The 14,188-nt window shown below is 36.6% G+C and overlaps 1 protein-coding gene across 4 annotated transcripts in view; it reads right to left on the bottom strand.

Moving 5' to 3' along the window:
• Positions 1-14,188, bottom strand: part of ncam2 (neural cell adhesion molecule 2) — a 249,314-nt gene that overhangs the window by 84,691 nt on the left and 150,435 nt on the right. The window lies entirely within an intron of this gene.

Here is a 14,188-nt window from a genome sequence, read left to right as displayed (position 1 = left end):
ATGAAAAAAACAGAAAGACGCAGAAGAAAAAGAAAGAGATGAAGAGATGAAGCTTTGATCTCTCTGTTTTTTTTCTTTTTCTTTTTCTTTTTCTGTTCCCTGGCTTTCCTTGCATTATCATTACTCCGACTGGGTCTACCCCTCGTCTATGCACTTCTTTGTCCTGTGGATTTAAAGCACTGTTCAGAACTCTGCACTGCTTGATATTACCATGTTCCTTATCGGAGCGTGGTGTAAAAATAGAGCGGTGGGGGTCCAGTGGTCTTCATTAAAGCTTGTGCGAGTGGGGCTGCTTAGGTTCATTGGCGTGCAGGGGAGCGCCGCAGTCCGCATTTGAAAGAGCTATGTAATGTATGCATGAGTTAGAGTCGTGAATGCGTGAGTTGCCGTGTGATGGAAAGTCAGGGCTGTGAGCTCAGGGAGCTGAAATAGAGAGAAAACTCCTGCAGATCGAGGTCAAATCTCTCTATCCATCAGAAAATGACTTACTAATGCTCTTTTACGATTTACGTGCCCCGGCATGCAAGAGCAAAGGCCTAGCCGGACAAACACACGTTCTGCTCACACAGTGTGCAGCGAGGAAATCACTGGCATTTGGCAAAATGATTAATTACAGTACAGTCAAGCAATAGCCAGTCATCTGGATGGCAACAAGTCTGTGAGCTTCTGCCCATAGCAACCATTCTATAATTACTCTTAGAGAACGGTCAAAATATACCCATTAACATATTACTCTTTCATTATGCACTCAGGTGATGATTTACTAAGGTCTCAAATGAAGTGCTAATTTGCTTGAGCAACAGTAGATTGCACATACAGCTAGGATGACCGTATAGATGACAACATGTCATCACTCTCTAAACATAACCTTAATCAAATCAAATTTAGCTGTATTTGTATTTGTAATGTATTTGTACATCTTACAACTGACGTTGTCACAATACAGCTTTATAGCTTTATAAATCTTGTTTAGATGAAGATCAACAAAAACATAAAAACATAAAATGCTTTATGAGCATGTGGCAGTGGCATGGAAAAGTGGCATGGAAAAACTTTCATAAAGCTAGAGGAAGAACCCTTGTGAGGAACCAAGACTTTTAAGTGGGACCCATCCTCCTATGGTCAGAACAACCACCGTGCCAACACATAAGACTGTAGTTCTGCTCAGGTGTACTGATATGGACATAATGTAATATAAGTAACATAATTATAGTAGTGATGGTAAGAATAATGAAAGAAATTATGATAATTAATGGTGGTAATAATGATAATAATAATTATTATATTAATAATTGGAGCACCTTAATGTTCTCAGTAATGGAGGGAGGGCAACTAGGGCAGACAGCAATAACTGGAGGGAGGGTAGCCGGTCTGATGTGGGTGGCAGGAGAGCCCGATGGTCAGTCTTCCATTGATATCTCCATTTTTCCAATTTTCCACTTTTTGCCAAAATGTAAATCTGACAGTTGTTGTTAGCAATGCATCAGAATTTCATGATGAATTGACCAATAGAAATGACTAACGTTGACTTCCACTAAAAGTTCAGCAGGTTTTTTCCTCATCCTGTAAAGTTGCTGTTTAGGAAATACAGGATTTCTGTGTGACATGGCTCTAAAATGTGCTAATTATTCTTAATAGCTGTGGTGAGTTTGTTTTGTATACAGGTGTTAGATTATGAAAAGGCCACAGCAGAAACAACAACCAAAAAGATGGGCTGCAGGTCAGCTTTTTGCAATAAATACAACAAATAAATTCAACTGAAAATAAAAAATAATGTTGTGATTTTGGCTGCCCAGTTAAGTAAGTCTCCAATCAAACTTAAAAATCATGTAAAGATGTAATTTCCTGCACAAAATGTGTAATTTAATATATGTAAAAATGTTCTGCCAACATTAATTAAAATCTTACTGACAAATTCTGTATTCACAGCCTGTGTCAACAAACTTTCTGAACTGTGTGTAAATGAAAAGACCAACTTTGAGACACAAAACACAAGCCATGTAATATGTATACAATATAATATCAGCAAATTATGTTCAATAGAAGTGTGACCCGATCCGGACTATTCATCTCCAGAAGAGTGTGGGGCTTATTTAATTATGCAGATTAATTAAACACAGTATTTGCAGCACAGTTTTGTTATTATCTTGTTACAAATGTCAGTGTAGAATACCTTCAGCCTCATGAATGGAATCTAATTACAGGCCCACAGAGAAAAGATTAAAACACCATCTTAAGCAAGCTGCACACCATTTGACATTAACATCAAGAACATACTTTCTCTAGCAAATCTCCTACCATTCTGAACCCTTAGGCTACTTTTAGAAAAGCTGGCTTTTGCTCGCCTCAACCACCAAAACTTTTAGTGAAAGATCATAATAAATGTATACATAAAAATATATGTTAAATATATATTATATTAAATATGTATGCAAAACATCTTTTAACTGTTAAACACTACAAATACCCATAACTGTAGACAGACATTAATATTAATAAGCACAGGTTACCATAAGAACACACACCTGGAGCTTTCATTTTGGGGGTTGGGTGCCTTGCTCAAGGGACCTCAGCTATTACGAATGCCAGTGCTGGAAATGGAGTCAGAAACCTTCTGGTCCCAAGTCCACTTCTCTAACCTTTAGGCCACGGCTGCCCCCAACCTTAAGAGCATGTATTATTAAAGGATGTTATGTTGTTAGCATGGAGACTTTCATACAGTTTTGTACAGTTGTGCTGTGGCTTGTGGGTGATGTGTACATGCCCTTAGTCATGACATGATTTGTGGATGGCCCTTGAAAGCCAATAAAACCAACTCTGTTGCAGTTCAAAAGAAATCTAGGGCAAGGAGTGAAAGGTAACATTGGACAAATGATCATTTTTAGCCTCTAAAATAACGTGCAAACCGCTTGTTTAAGGCAGACTGCTTAACTACTTAGAAAAGTAAATGAGACAAGAAACATGTAGACATTTCTGAAGAATATGCAAAGCGTAGATGATAAGTGGTTGAAATACCACTGAGAAAATAGGTAAACGGTATATTGCTGGAAACACTATTCAGACTGTTCACTTCCTTTTACATATTTAGTTGTATTTTAGTTGTATTTGATTCTCATTCTTACTCTGATGGGCTTCCAACATTCATCGTTGATTTAATTGGTTTAATTGAAATACTTGCATCTAATAATTGGCTGGGGCAGTTTTTTGTCTTTATTACTTATTCACTATTCACTGCTATGATATTTGCCACATCTTTATTCTTATTCCTTACTGTGCTTGTTTTAAAAGGTCTATAAGCCAGTTTTACATGTCATTACATGTAATTAAACAAAACAGGGTGAAGTTTGACCTCAAGCTAGAATCAAAATCCTGGTGAAGTTGACCCAGCAAGTTACCTACTGGGAGACCTACTGCAATATTCCAGAAATTATCAGGAGGTTCAATATACTGTATAAACAGAAGACCAAGGGTGGTGCTAGGTCATTTGTAATAATAATGTGGCTTTGTGTCATTACACTTATTCAGTACTATGACACTCTTCTCTTTGCATATCCCAGGTTAGAAAGCTGGGGTCAGAGTACAGGGTTAGCCATGCTACAGCACCTCTGGAGCAGAGAGGTCTTAGTTGACCCAGATATTGAACCAGGGCATGCCATGACTCTGGATTTTATGCAGTTGAGATCAACTTTGAACTCTATCTGGCCTTGAAGTGAACTATTAATACTAATGATGCTATTAGACGTGTTGATCTAATAGTTAGTGTGGTCAGGATATTGGATGATCTCCACCCCACCTTATCCCTCCATGCAATAAAAGTATCACCACCATCATTCCAGAGAACACAGCTCCACTGCTCCTGAGCTTAAGGCTAGGGGCTTTATACCCTCTAGCCCACACACACCTGGCATTAGTCATGGTGCCAATAGGCAATCTGTCTGTGAATGACACAAAACCCAAACATTACCAGTAAAAACAACCTTGTGATCTCTTGGGGTTTTGGACGTGAACTAAATTGGAATTGAGTTGAACTCCGAAGCTTTGAGCTTTGTAATTTATTGCTTTTTATGCCTGAATAAATGTTTGTAATCCAAAAGCTTCTAAAAACACAACCCACAAGCGACCCACATTTAAACCACATGAGGCTTGTGATTTTCGTTTTAGTACCACTGTTACCAAGACAACAAAACACATTTGTCTTCAAGGTTTCAACGGAAGGCATGAAGGACGCTTGACTTTGTAGTGTTCATAAATGTTTTTTTTTTTTTCACACATATTTTTTAACTGTGTTTCTAAAATCGGACAGCTATGCATTTGGTCACCATCTCTTTCTCTCACACACACAGGCCCAGGATCAGCCTATCTCTCCTAAATCTCCTGGTCTGAGCTGTGATTTTGGGTTATGGGTTATCTTTGACAACTTCCCTGTGAATCAGGAGTGGAACTAAATATAATTAAACCAATTAATTATTCTGCATTCACACGGGACCCGGACTTTCTGATAAAGCCTGCCTGTCTGTCAGCCAAATAATCTAATTAAACAGATAGGGATCACCAGTCACTGCAGCCAAAATGAGGTTTTACCACTCTGAAGTCTAAATGTTTTTTTTTTTTTTTTAAACATGCCCTGTATCAGATAACAGGGACTATCAGATGCTTCTACTCTTACACAGATCAGTTTCAGAAAGAATGATGGGAGAATGTCACACAATTCAGCAGGAGCACACACCGATATAAATAGCAAGCAAGTCGTGCAGGGACGGGGTAGTGTCAAACCTCATCAGCTAAGAAAGAGCACCAATGATAGCATAAATATTAACATCTTAATAAGTCTCTGAATGTGTATCCATCTTGATAATTCTGTCTCATTAATTTTCCATCCATTGGTGCCCGGACTGACCACCGCACTGATATAACACGAAAAGCCTTGCGTTTTATATATATATATATATATATATATATATGTATGAGAAAATGTCTGTATGGACCAATGTGACTTTTACATCTAAAAATATCTATATTAGAAATATGTCACATCATATATACATATATATATATATATATATATATATATATATATATATATATATATATATATATATATATTATATATAATTAGTTTTCTTTAAAAATAAATGTAATTATTTAACCATTTTATCATTATTTATTTGTTATTTAATAACATTTTTAACATTATTACATGACTTATACATGTCTTTCTGTTTGACTAATCACCTCGTCACACTAACTCGTTTTTGTATAGAAATAATTGACTGTTGCTTTAAATGACATCACAAAAGAGGAAATGACTTTGGAGCAGCCATGAATCAAAACATTAAGATTAACATCATATAAATCATATTTTATTTGTTGTTTATTTTTTTTATAAAATAAATTGTATATATTTTTATTTAATAAAATAATAATATTTTTTATTTAAATACATTTAGCTGTGAAAAGAAAATGATTGTTACGTGTGCTACATCAGTAACTTATGTCAGGAACATATACATCAGGAACATATAAAGAACTGCAGATATTTTAAGATAAAGTTGTACCACCTGCTACATATATTACCACACAGTCACATTTTATTGTGAATATAGCTTCCATGTCTGAATAAAAAGGACACTACTAATAAGGATGTTATGCCCAATTCATGCCAATTGTTTTTATAAACACCATTACAAACTGATGTAAGCAATCTTACAGAAAATTGTAGAGAACAGATACACACTCTAAGCATGCTGCCTAATTTGGTGACATGAGGGCAACATGCCATACGCTGAATAATCCTTTTCTTCTCAGCAAGTCGCCTTGTGAGGAAAACATATTTTTGCATCTAAGCTTAGTTTGTAAGTAATGAATGCTGGGTTCTGTGTCCTCTTTGTTAGTTCCAGAGAATCCAGATTTATTATTTGGAACTGATATGAAAACGTCTTTTTCCATTTGGCTTGGCTCCAAGAGTTCCTTCAGAAGTCGCATACAGGAAATAGCAAAATAATGATATGAAAGCATTTATTTTAATGTATTTGTTAAATACTAATTGTTAAATACTAATACCACATTTGTTTTTGCAAGTAGAAAAGATTTTATTCTACTTTGAATCTGATTGTTTTTTTTTTTGTCATTTATTGATTTTAAAACAAAATGAAAACTGAAGTGTAGAAAGTCAATAATAGTGGAACTGTCATTACCAGTATAATTGTAATTACATGACGATTTGTAATTGTTTATAATTGTAATTAGTTGATTATATAACTATGTATTTGCTTATATAACTGTGATTATTGAATTACATTCTACTATATACATTATACATGACATCTACAATACATTACATTATATACATTACATTTCTACTATTTTTCTTCATTGTATAAATATCATAGCAAAATCCCACTAGTATAAGTAAAAAAAAAATCATTTTGTCATTTCAATTTAAGTAATTTAAAGGTGCCTTTTACATTATATCAAAATTGATGTCAAACAGACCAAGAATACATATCTTCAAATTCTAGTTTATCATATTAATTGAAAGTTTCTTTTTTGAGATGTTTTTGGCTTGGAAAGGTTTTTGTTCTGCCAGCAACTAAATAAACTACCTGTCCAAATATGACCAAATCTTAAAACCTTCTTAGTTAGCAACATTATATTGCTGTTTTACATATACAACACCAAAAGCACCAGAAGCCAGCTTTATAATGTTGACATCATTTATAATAAACAGTCTGGTTTGCTCCTTTGAAAACCTGCATTGTGCTGCACTATTCATTTATTTAAAAGAATTGTCAGAAGCATTCGACCCAGCCAATACTGCTGCATAGGTTTTATTCTGTTTTTTAATTAATTTTCTCAGAAGCTGGTGGCATTTTCTCAGAAGCCAGAGCTCAGATATTAAAAGGGAGTCCTGGAGTGGTCTGCAGTAGATTTAGCTTTGTTCAGTTAATACGCATATTATTGACATTTGCTCTAGATTTAATAACTGCATATTTTAATGTTGAGGAGACAAATCATTAATCGTCAGATTGAGTTTATTTACCTATGATTTTGTAAAAACAGCTTTTTATCAGCCAGTATTTTCATATGCTTGTGAATAATATCACACAATCTAAAAAAAAAACTAACTACAAGTTTATACTCACTGAAACGTGAGTGATGCTTCAGTCCAAAACACAGAGCAACAACAACAAAAACACCCTCCACATGAAATCAATGGAATCCAGGGACCACAGGCTTGACTATTGGGTTTACAGTAATCCTGTGGTGCGTTTGGTATTCTGGTATCAAAGCATGCTGGCTGGAAAGTGTCTGTAAGCAGTAATTAAGCAGGCAGCAGTGCAATGCCCTTAGGCTGAGCCGCTCCAGTCTAATCATCTCACAGAGCACTGAGGGACTTCAGCTTTCCCTAAAGCCACAAACCTAACAGAAACACACATATTTTTTTACAGTATACATTACAGGTAGAAGCTGCCATTCAGTGCTAATCTTTGCTGTTATAAAAAAAACAGAGTTAGAAAGACTTCAGTCTGTTTCCATCTACACAGAGGAGTCAGTGACACAACCTAACACGGGGTAAAATGTCACATAGATATATGTCCAAGTAGAACTTGCTTTTGGTCAGTCAAATATTTTGGTCAGTCAAGCAACGTAATCTGCAAGTTTTATAGTTATCTAATATACATTTCTTGAGATTCATTATAAAGACTGTCCTTTAAAGACCCCCTCCTGTATTATCAATGACGATTCTTCCATGATAAGTATTTTCATCAAAAGTATCATATGTCATATGTGAGTCACAGAATTCACCAAATATTTTAATAACCCTCTTGGAAGATGTCTTTGACTAGTGTAACTAAGACTTCCACAGTAAACAATAAGAGATAAGACTGGGTGATGTCTAAAAATAATTAGTACAATATTTAAATTCGGATGTGTTCAAATCCTGGTCAAGCTGCTAGTCATCAGCAGTCGGGGCCCTGATAGAGCACAGTTGGCCTTGCTCTCTCCAGGGTGGGTAGATGGCACTTTCTCCCCACATCACTCCAGTGCAGTGCTGTCGGCACTGATGTCAGCTGGCCCATGCCTCACAACTGGGTGCAGAGCACTTTGGTTGCCCGGTGACGTGGCATCCATGGCAGATTAGAAAAAGAGGCGATGAGTGGCTGTACACCTGTCAAAGGAGGCATGCGTCGGTCTTTATTCTCCCAATGCTGGAAGCACTGCATGTGATAGGGGGAGAATATGTATGGGTTGGGCAATTTGGGGAAATGGGTAAAAATCGTTCAAAAATCGTAAATATTATCTTTAGCTCATCTATGTTTTAGCAGTTAATGATTTAATGAAAATCTTCAATGGATATCACATATTAAATAATACAGTATGATAGTGAGCAGTGGGGGTCCAGCGGTTAGAGCAGCAGGCTATTGATGACAGGGTTGTGGGTTTGATACCTATGTTCAGCAAGCTGCCACTGTTGGGTCCTAAACCTCTCTGCTCCCTGGGCACTGCAGCGATGGCACATATGCTCACTACATCACTGTGTGTCTTTGCTTACTAGTGTGTATGTGTGTGTTCACTGCATAGACGGGTTAACCCTGGAAGGCAAATTCCATCTGTATCCAAAGCTCCATCTAATACTTTTCGGATAAGCTGGAGAGGATGAAGTAGGGTGGTGATCATCCAACACCCTGACCTCACTAATGCTTTTGTCACCAAATGCAATCAAATCCTCAAAGCAATGATTCAAATCTAGCAAAAAGCCTTTCCTGGGCAAAAGCAGGCAGAAACTCTTTAATGCCCTTGATTTCAGAAGAAACAATGAACAAACAGGTGGCTCAGTATTTTCGTCCCTAAAGTGTATGCTTAGAGAAGTATGGGTGAGGCTTTCAACCCCAAGAACACTGTATCAACTGTTAAGCCTGGTAGTGGTAGCATCATGATTGAATAATTAAGAATAAGGAATTTCTCCAGCATAATCTCGAACCATGAGCTAGACTATCTTGGACACAATTGGGTGTTGCAACAGGACAATGACCCAAAATGCACATCTTGCTTGTTGGTGGCTGCCAAAAGCGTCAGGAAGATATTAAGTGGTCTGTATATCATTCTGACTCCAGAAAATCCCCCAAAAAATCCCCCATTGACACCTGTGCAAACCAACCTTTCTGTTCTTTTGATTCAAAGAATGAGTTACAATAGCACAACCTAGCCCAACAAAGCCCCCCTATCTGTTATAACTGGGCCTGCTTATGGAGTACAATTTCCTGAAGCTGATTTGTTCAAAAACAGTAAGTGCCTGAAACAACACTTCTGTTTTCATTTGCAGCAGAGATGTGTAAATTGCTTATTATGGTACAAATCTAATAAATCATGCTCAACTGTAAAAAAAAAATATGAAGTTGGCCCCCGCACTCCCCTGCATGGTGCATTGAATTTACAAGTGCCAATTGGTTTTGCACATAAATAAAGTATGTTACACCAACACACTTACTGTCTTTCAATTTACGTCTTCTGGCGAACACTGTACTGATGTAACACATTTTATTCATGAGCATCCGACTGACACATTCTAATCATGTAAACTGAAAGTGCATGTTTTTCCTGGGCAAATACAAGCTCATACTATATACACTATACGCATGCCTACACAAACACCTTCATATACACATAGATGCATGCACACACACACACACACACACACACACACATAGAGGGAGCATTTGGTATATAGGGATTTCCTGGGGCCAGAGGCCACACACCTGTAAGTGAGTAAATCTCTTTCCTGGCTCAGTTGGAGGCCCAGCTGGCTGTGTTAGTGGATGGAGCCAGGCTTCTCACTCAGAGCTCCCACTCCCCAGAGATAGGGCTGCATTCTACCACACCGCTAAATTAAGTGCTACCGACAGCATCTCCAAGCCCTGTCTCTCACTCCTATCCCCACTCCCCCTTCCACTTTTCTCGATGTCCATACATTACTTTCACCTAAAACGTCAGTCAGGGCCAGGTGCTACTGAGAGATCTCTTTCTGTGACTATTCTTAACAGAGCTGTCCAGCCCTGCCCACTAAAGTACACTCACTGGACACTTACACATATTTTCACATTCATATATTTACAGTGCAGATAGAAAAAAAAAACAGTGCTTGTAAAGAAGTATTGCCAATAGAATAGGACTCTCCTCCAGATGAACATGAACCTATTGGCACCATGTGTAAAATCCAGGCTTGGGCTAAATGGTTATAAAGCCCAAGGGGGAAAGCTGTGAAAAGATGGTATCCTATCCAATACTTTTGGGATGAGGTGGGGATAAGCTGGGGCGGTGATCATCCAGCATTGTGATCTCATTAACACTTTTATGGCTGAATGCAATCATATCCTCACAGTAATTCTTCAAAATGTATTAGAAACCCTTCCCAGGACAGTAAAGACAGTTACTTCAACAACATAGATAATAACATAAATATAAATAGCACTGAATGGACAAAAGTACTGAGACACCTACTCATTCACTGCAACATAGTTTTGAAGAATGTTACCAAACTGCAGAGAGTGCTAGCCAGGCTAAAGACCAGCCTTGACATAGAGGGATTAGTTGAAGCTGTTGACCAATATATATAATATAATAAATACTTATAAGTTATTCCATTTTTATTTTCTTTTAATATCTTTTAAATATTTAACTTCCAGCCTTCTTCATTTGTACAATGTGCTCTGCCAAGCCCTGAGTTCAGTGAAATGCAGTGTTACATCTAAATTTCCCAAAGTAAACAATGTCCATAGCGTCCATAGCCCTCCATATAAATCAAAAGTATTTTTTAAAGCTTTGTTGAGATGAACATATTTTATTTTAGATTTTGTTGTGCTGATATTTGCTTTCCTACTTTATACTCATTCTACTTTAGCCACATCAATGTCACTGCTAGGTTAGGAGTTGTATGTCACACAAAAATACCCAGCAAAGAGTGGCTCTAAGGTCAGAAACTGAACACTGATCAAAGGTCAGTGACTCATGGCAATAGTGGATTTTCTGACTCATGGCAATAGTGGAACCATTTTTCATGCTATGTAGAACAACTAGTTATTTGTTGTGGTTCTGTATCTTAGAATTGCCTTTATTAAAGAACTCTTAAAGAACCTGTTTTCAAATAGAGTGGCCAATGTGTAAACAAATACAAACTACTGTGATTATTGATTATCACCTACCCCTAAAATGTGTATTCTAGGGTTGTTTAGTTCATTCAATGGTTCTATTTAGAAACTCTTGAACACCTAAAGTACACATTTAAATGTGGAAACATTTTCATGGCCTCATGGAAAACCTGATGGGTGTAGTTCTTGAAGGTAGTGGTTCTCATCTTCAGGTCCATTTTTTTTGCTTTTCCCTACGCACTGCAAATTGGACTGAGCTAATTCTGGTCGAGGTTAAGTCAAGTTAAGGAACCACTTCTTTACAGAACAGTCATTCTATGTAGGACCAAAAGTCAATACTATATAGTATATAGTACTATATAGACCCCTTTTGACTAAGAGTGAAGGTATGATGACATTGTGTTGCTTATTACTGATTGATGACATTTATTTACTTATTGTTACTTATTATTGTTAGTAATATTCATACAAATATTAGTAATGTGTAGAGAAATGTGAATGACCTCAGAAAAACAATCCAATCATGTGTAAACTGTAGGACTACTTTAAAAGTCATAACTCAGAACAGACATTACAAATGAAAGGACAAAGTGTCGAACTACTTTCGGACGTTATCTAGAGTGTGTTTTTAAAGTCATTACCCTAGACAATGGAGCGTGGCATTGGAAAGTCTCTGTCCTGAGTCTATTCTTGAGACACAGTCATGAATAGAGGCGGGAGAATTGACCACAAAGTTCCTCTCCTAGAGGAACTGGCTGTGGGGCTGGGGGTTAAGATTTCATTATGCTGAAATTGAATCGGCCCCTCTGTTGGGTCTATGAGAATTTATTATCATGGCGGAATTGACTTGACACAAGCTGACCTGCCTGAATAAAGCAGATATGAATGAGCTGAATCCTGCTCTCCTGGCAGACAAAGACAGGCCTGCATGCTGCATGCAGCAGGCTGAAGATGGGGCCAGGGAACAGTTCTTATCTGCTCCAATTCAGCGGACGGCAGGCTGAAAGCATCTGGCCACCTCATCCTACAGCGAGAGCAGCTCTGAATGCAGCAGAGAATGCCTCACTCCGAGCACGGCGCAAAAATGAGGGAACTGACCACCAGGGCCACTGAGAAAGACAGTTAACTGAGTGCAAATGCTTATTCAGACCAAGTTAGAAGACTGTGGTTTTTTTTTGTGTGTGTTGCTGTGAGATCCAGTTTTTGTTCCATTTTATTCACAAGATGTATTGACAGTACAGAAAACGCATCATTATTATAAAATGCTCACAAACTGTACCACATATGTTGTAAGCAGATTTCCATAGAAAACCCTATAATATGTTTATCTTCTTACTTGCATTAGATTCCGATTCAAATGAGATTACACGTGAAATGTGGGCCACGCTGGAAATGGTAATTGTTTTCGGTTCCTGCTGTCAGAGTCCTGCTGTTTTAATTAATTGTGAAGACGTCACAAGCTATTCCATGAGCTGAAAACAGCCTTTAACTGACGGATCAAATAAAGGAAAACAAGTAAATAAAAAATCCATTTCTGTAGCTGTCTCGTTGTCTTGTTCTCACAGGTGTCCCTGGGCCAAGGAGAAGAGACAAATAAGACACAAAGAATCTTCTTAGTTTCTTAATTGGCTTATTTTATCTGTTGTTCCATGTTGTTTAAAGACATGATCAGTGGAAGTACAAATACCTGTCCAAGCTCTTCTACTTTGTTCTTTAGGACTACTATAATCGGAAATGGTGTGGTGAGTGACACTACTGCTCTCCACCTGGGCAAGCACCCCACACCATACCAATAAGAATCCATGGGCAAGACGCCTAACGCTAAATTCTACTACTTCTGAACTGCTGACAATGAAATCTAGTTTAACAGGTTGTATTGTTATTATTTTTTAACTTTTTATTTAGCTTAAATATAGACTTTTGTTTACTTTATTTACTTATGATAATTTGAAAATGTCTTATTGAATAATTATTGGCAAGTAATTTTGCTTATTTCTTGACATGATATCTTTTTTTTTCTTTTTAATAGGAAATTGTCCCACTTTATTTTGAGTGTGTCTAATAACCATGTAGTTACACAATAACAATCCATGTAATAATAATGCCATACTCTGGTGGTGCAGTGACTGACTAATTATAGTAGCTTATGTGTATCAACTTCTGTTTTTCAATCCTGTCATTAAGTGTATGTAAATAGTTGTAACCGGTTGAAGCGACAATTCATATAAATATAATTAACCTCACCCAATTAGACATGTATAATTACACCAGACTCCATTATTCTGACTGTAATTACATAATTACATAACTACACTTCAGCCATAAAACTCCACTGTAACAGCAGTCAGCATAGTTACATTCACGTGACAAATGATAAAAAAACAGGGACCAGAAATTAGTTATAACATATATATATATATATATATATATATATATATATATATATATAGCATTGTAGCATTGTCATGTACTTCAAACTGAGAATTCTCTACGGCCTGCAATATATTCCTCTGCATATTGCCAGAGAGTGGCTAAATCTAACATTGTATGCAATGGCAAACATACAAACATACCTACTAAATACTGAATAAAGAAAACCCTTGAAAACTGAAAACTACTGTATAACTACTGTATACCTAAAAAGATTTGTTGTCACAATGTACAGGCAACTGCGAGGTATCTTATAGGACTGCGTATAGTCCAAAGTTTGAGAACTAATTGTATATCTGGAATATTATGTTATTTAAAGCTAGAAATAAGCAAATATAATAAATAAAAAACAATATAATAATAATATAATAAAAAATAAAAGAATGAAACCAAGAAAGAAATTATAACTGAAATAAAAAAGAATGATTATAGATTCTAAATTATTTTTGAAATTTTAAATTATGTTTGTGAATAGGCCTCTATTCGGTAAACCAAATGCATTCAGAGTTATCTGAATACAAGCTTTAGTGGAAAAGCAAGGATTATATAAAAAATGTTACTTGATTGTGTCAAATATTCATTTGTCAAGCTGTCATTTAGCAAAATCTTTT

This window comes from Salminus brasiliensis, chromosome 8, assembly GCF_030463535.1.
Source record: "Salminus brasiliensis chromosome 8, fSalBra1.hap2, whole genome shotgun sequence".
NCBI classification, from domain to species: domain Eukaryota; kingdom Metazoa; phylum Chordata; class Actinopteri; order Characiformes; family Bryconidae; genus Salminus; species Salminus brasiliensis.
Note: the sequence above shows the minus strand (reverse complement) of the source record. Positions and strands in the feature narration are given on the sequence as shown.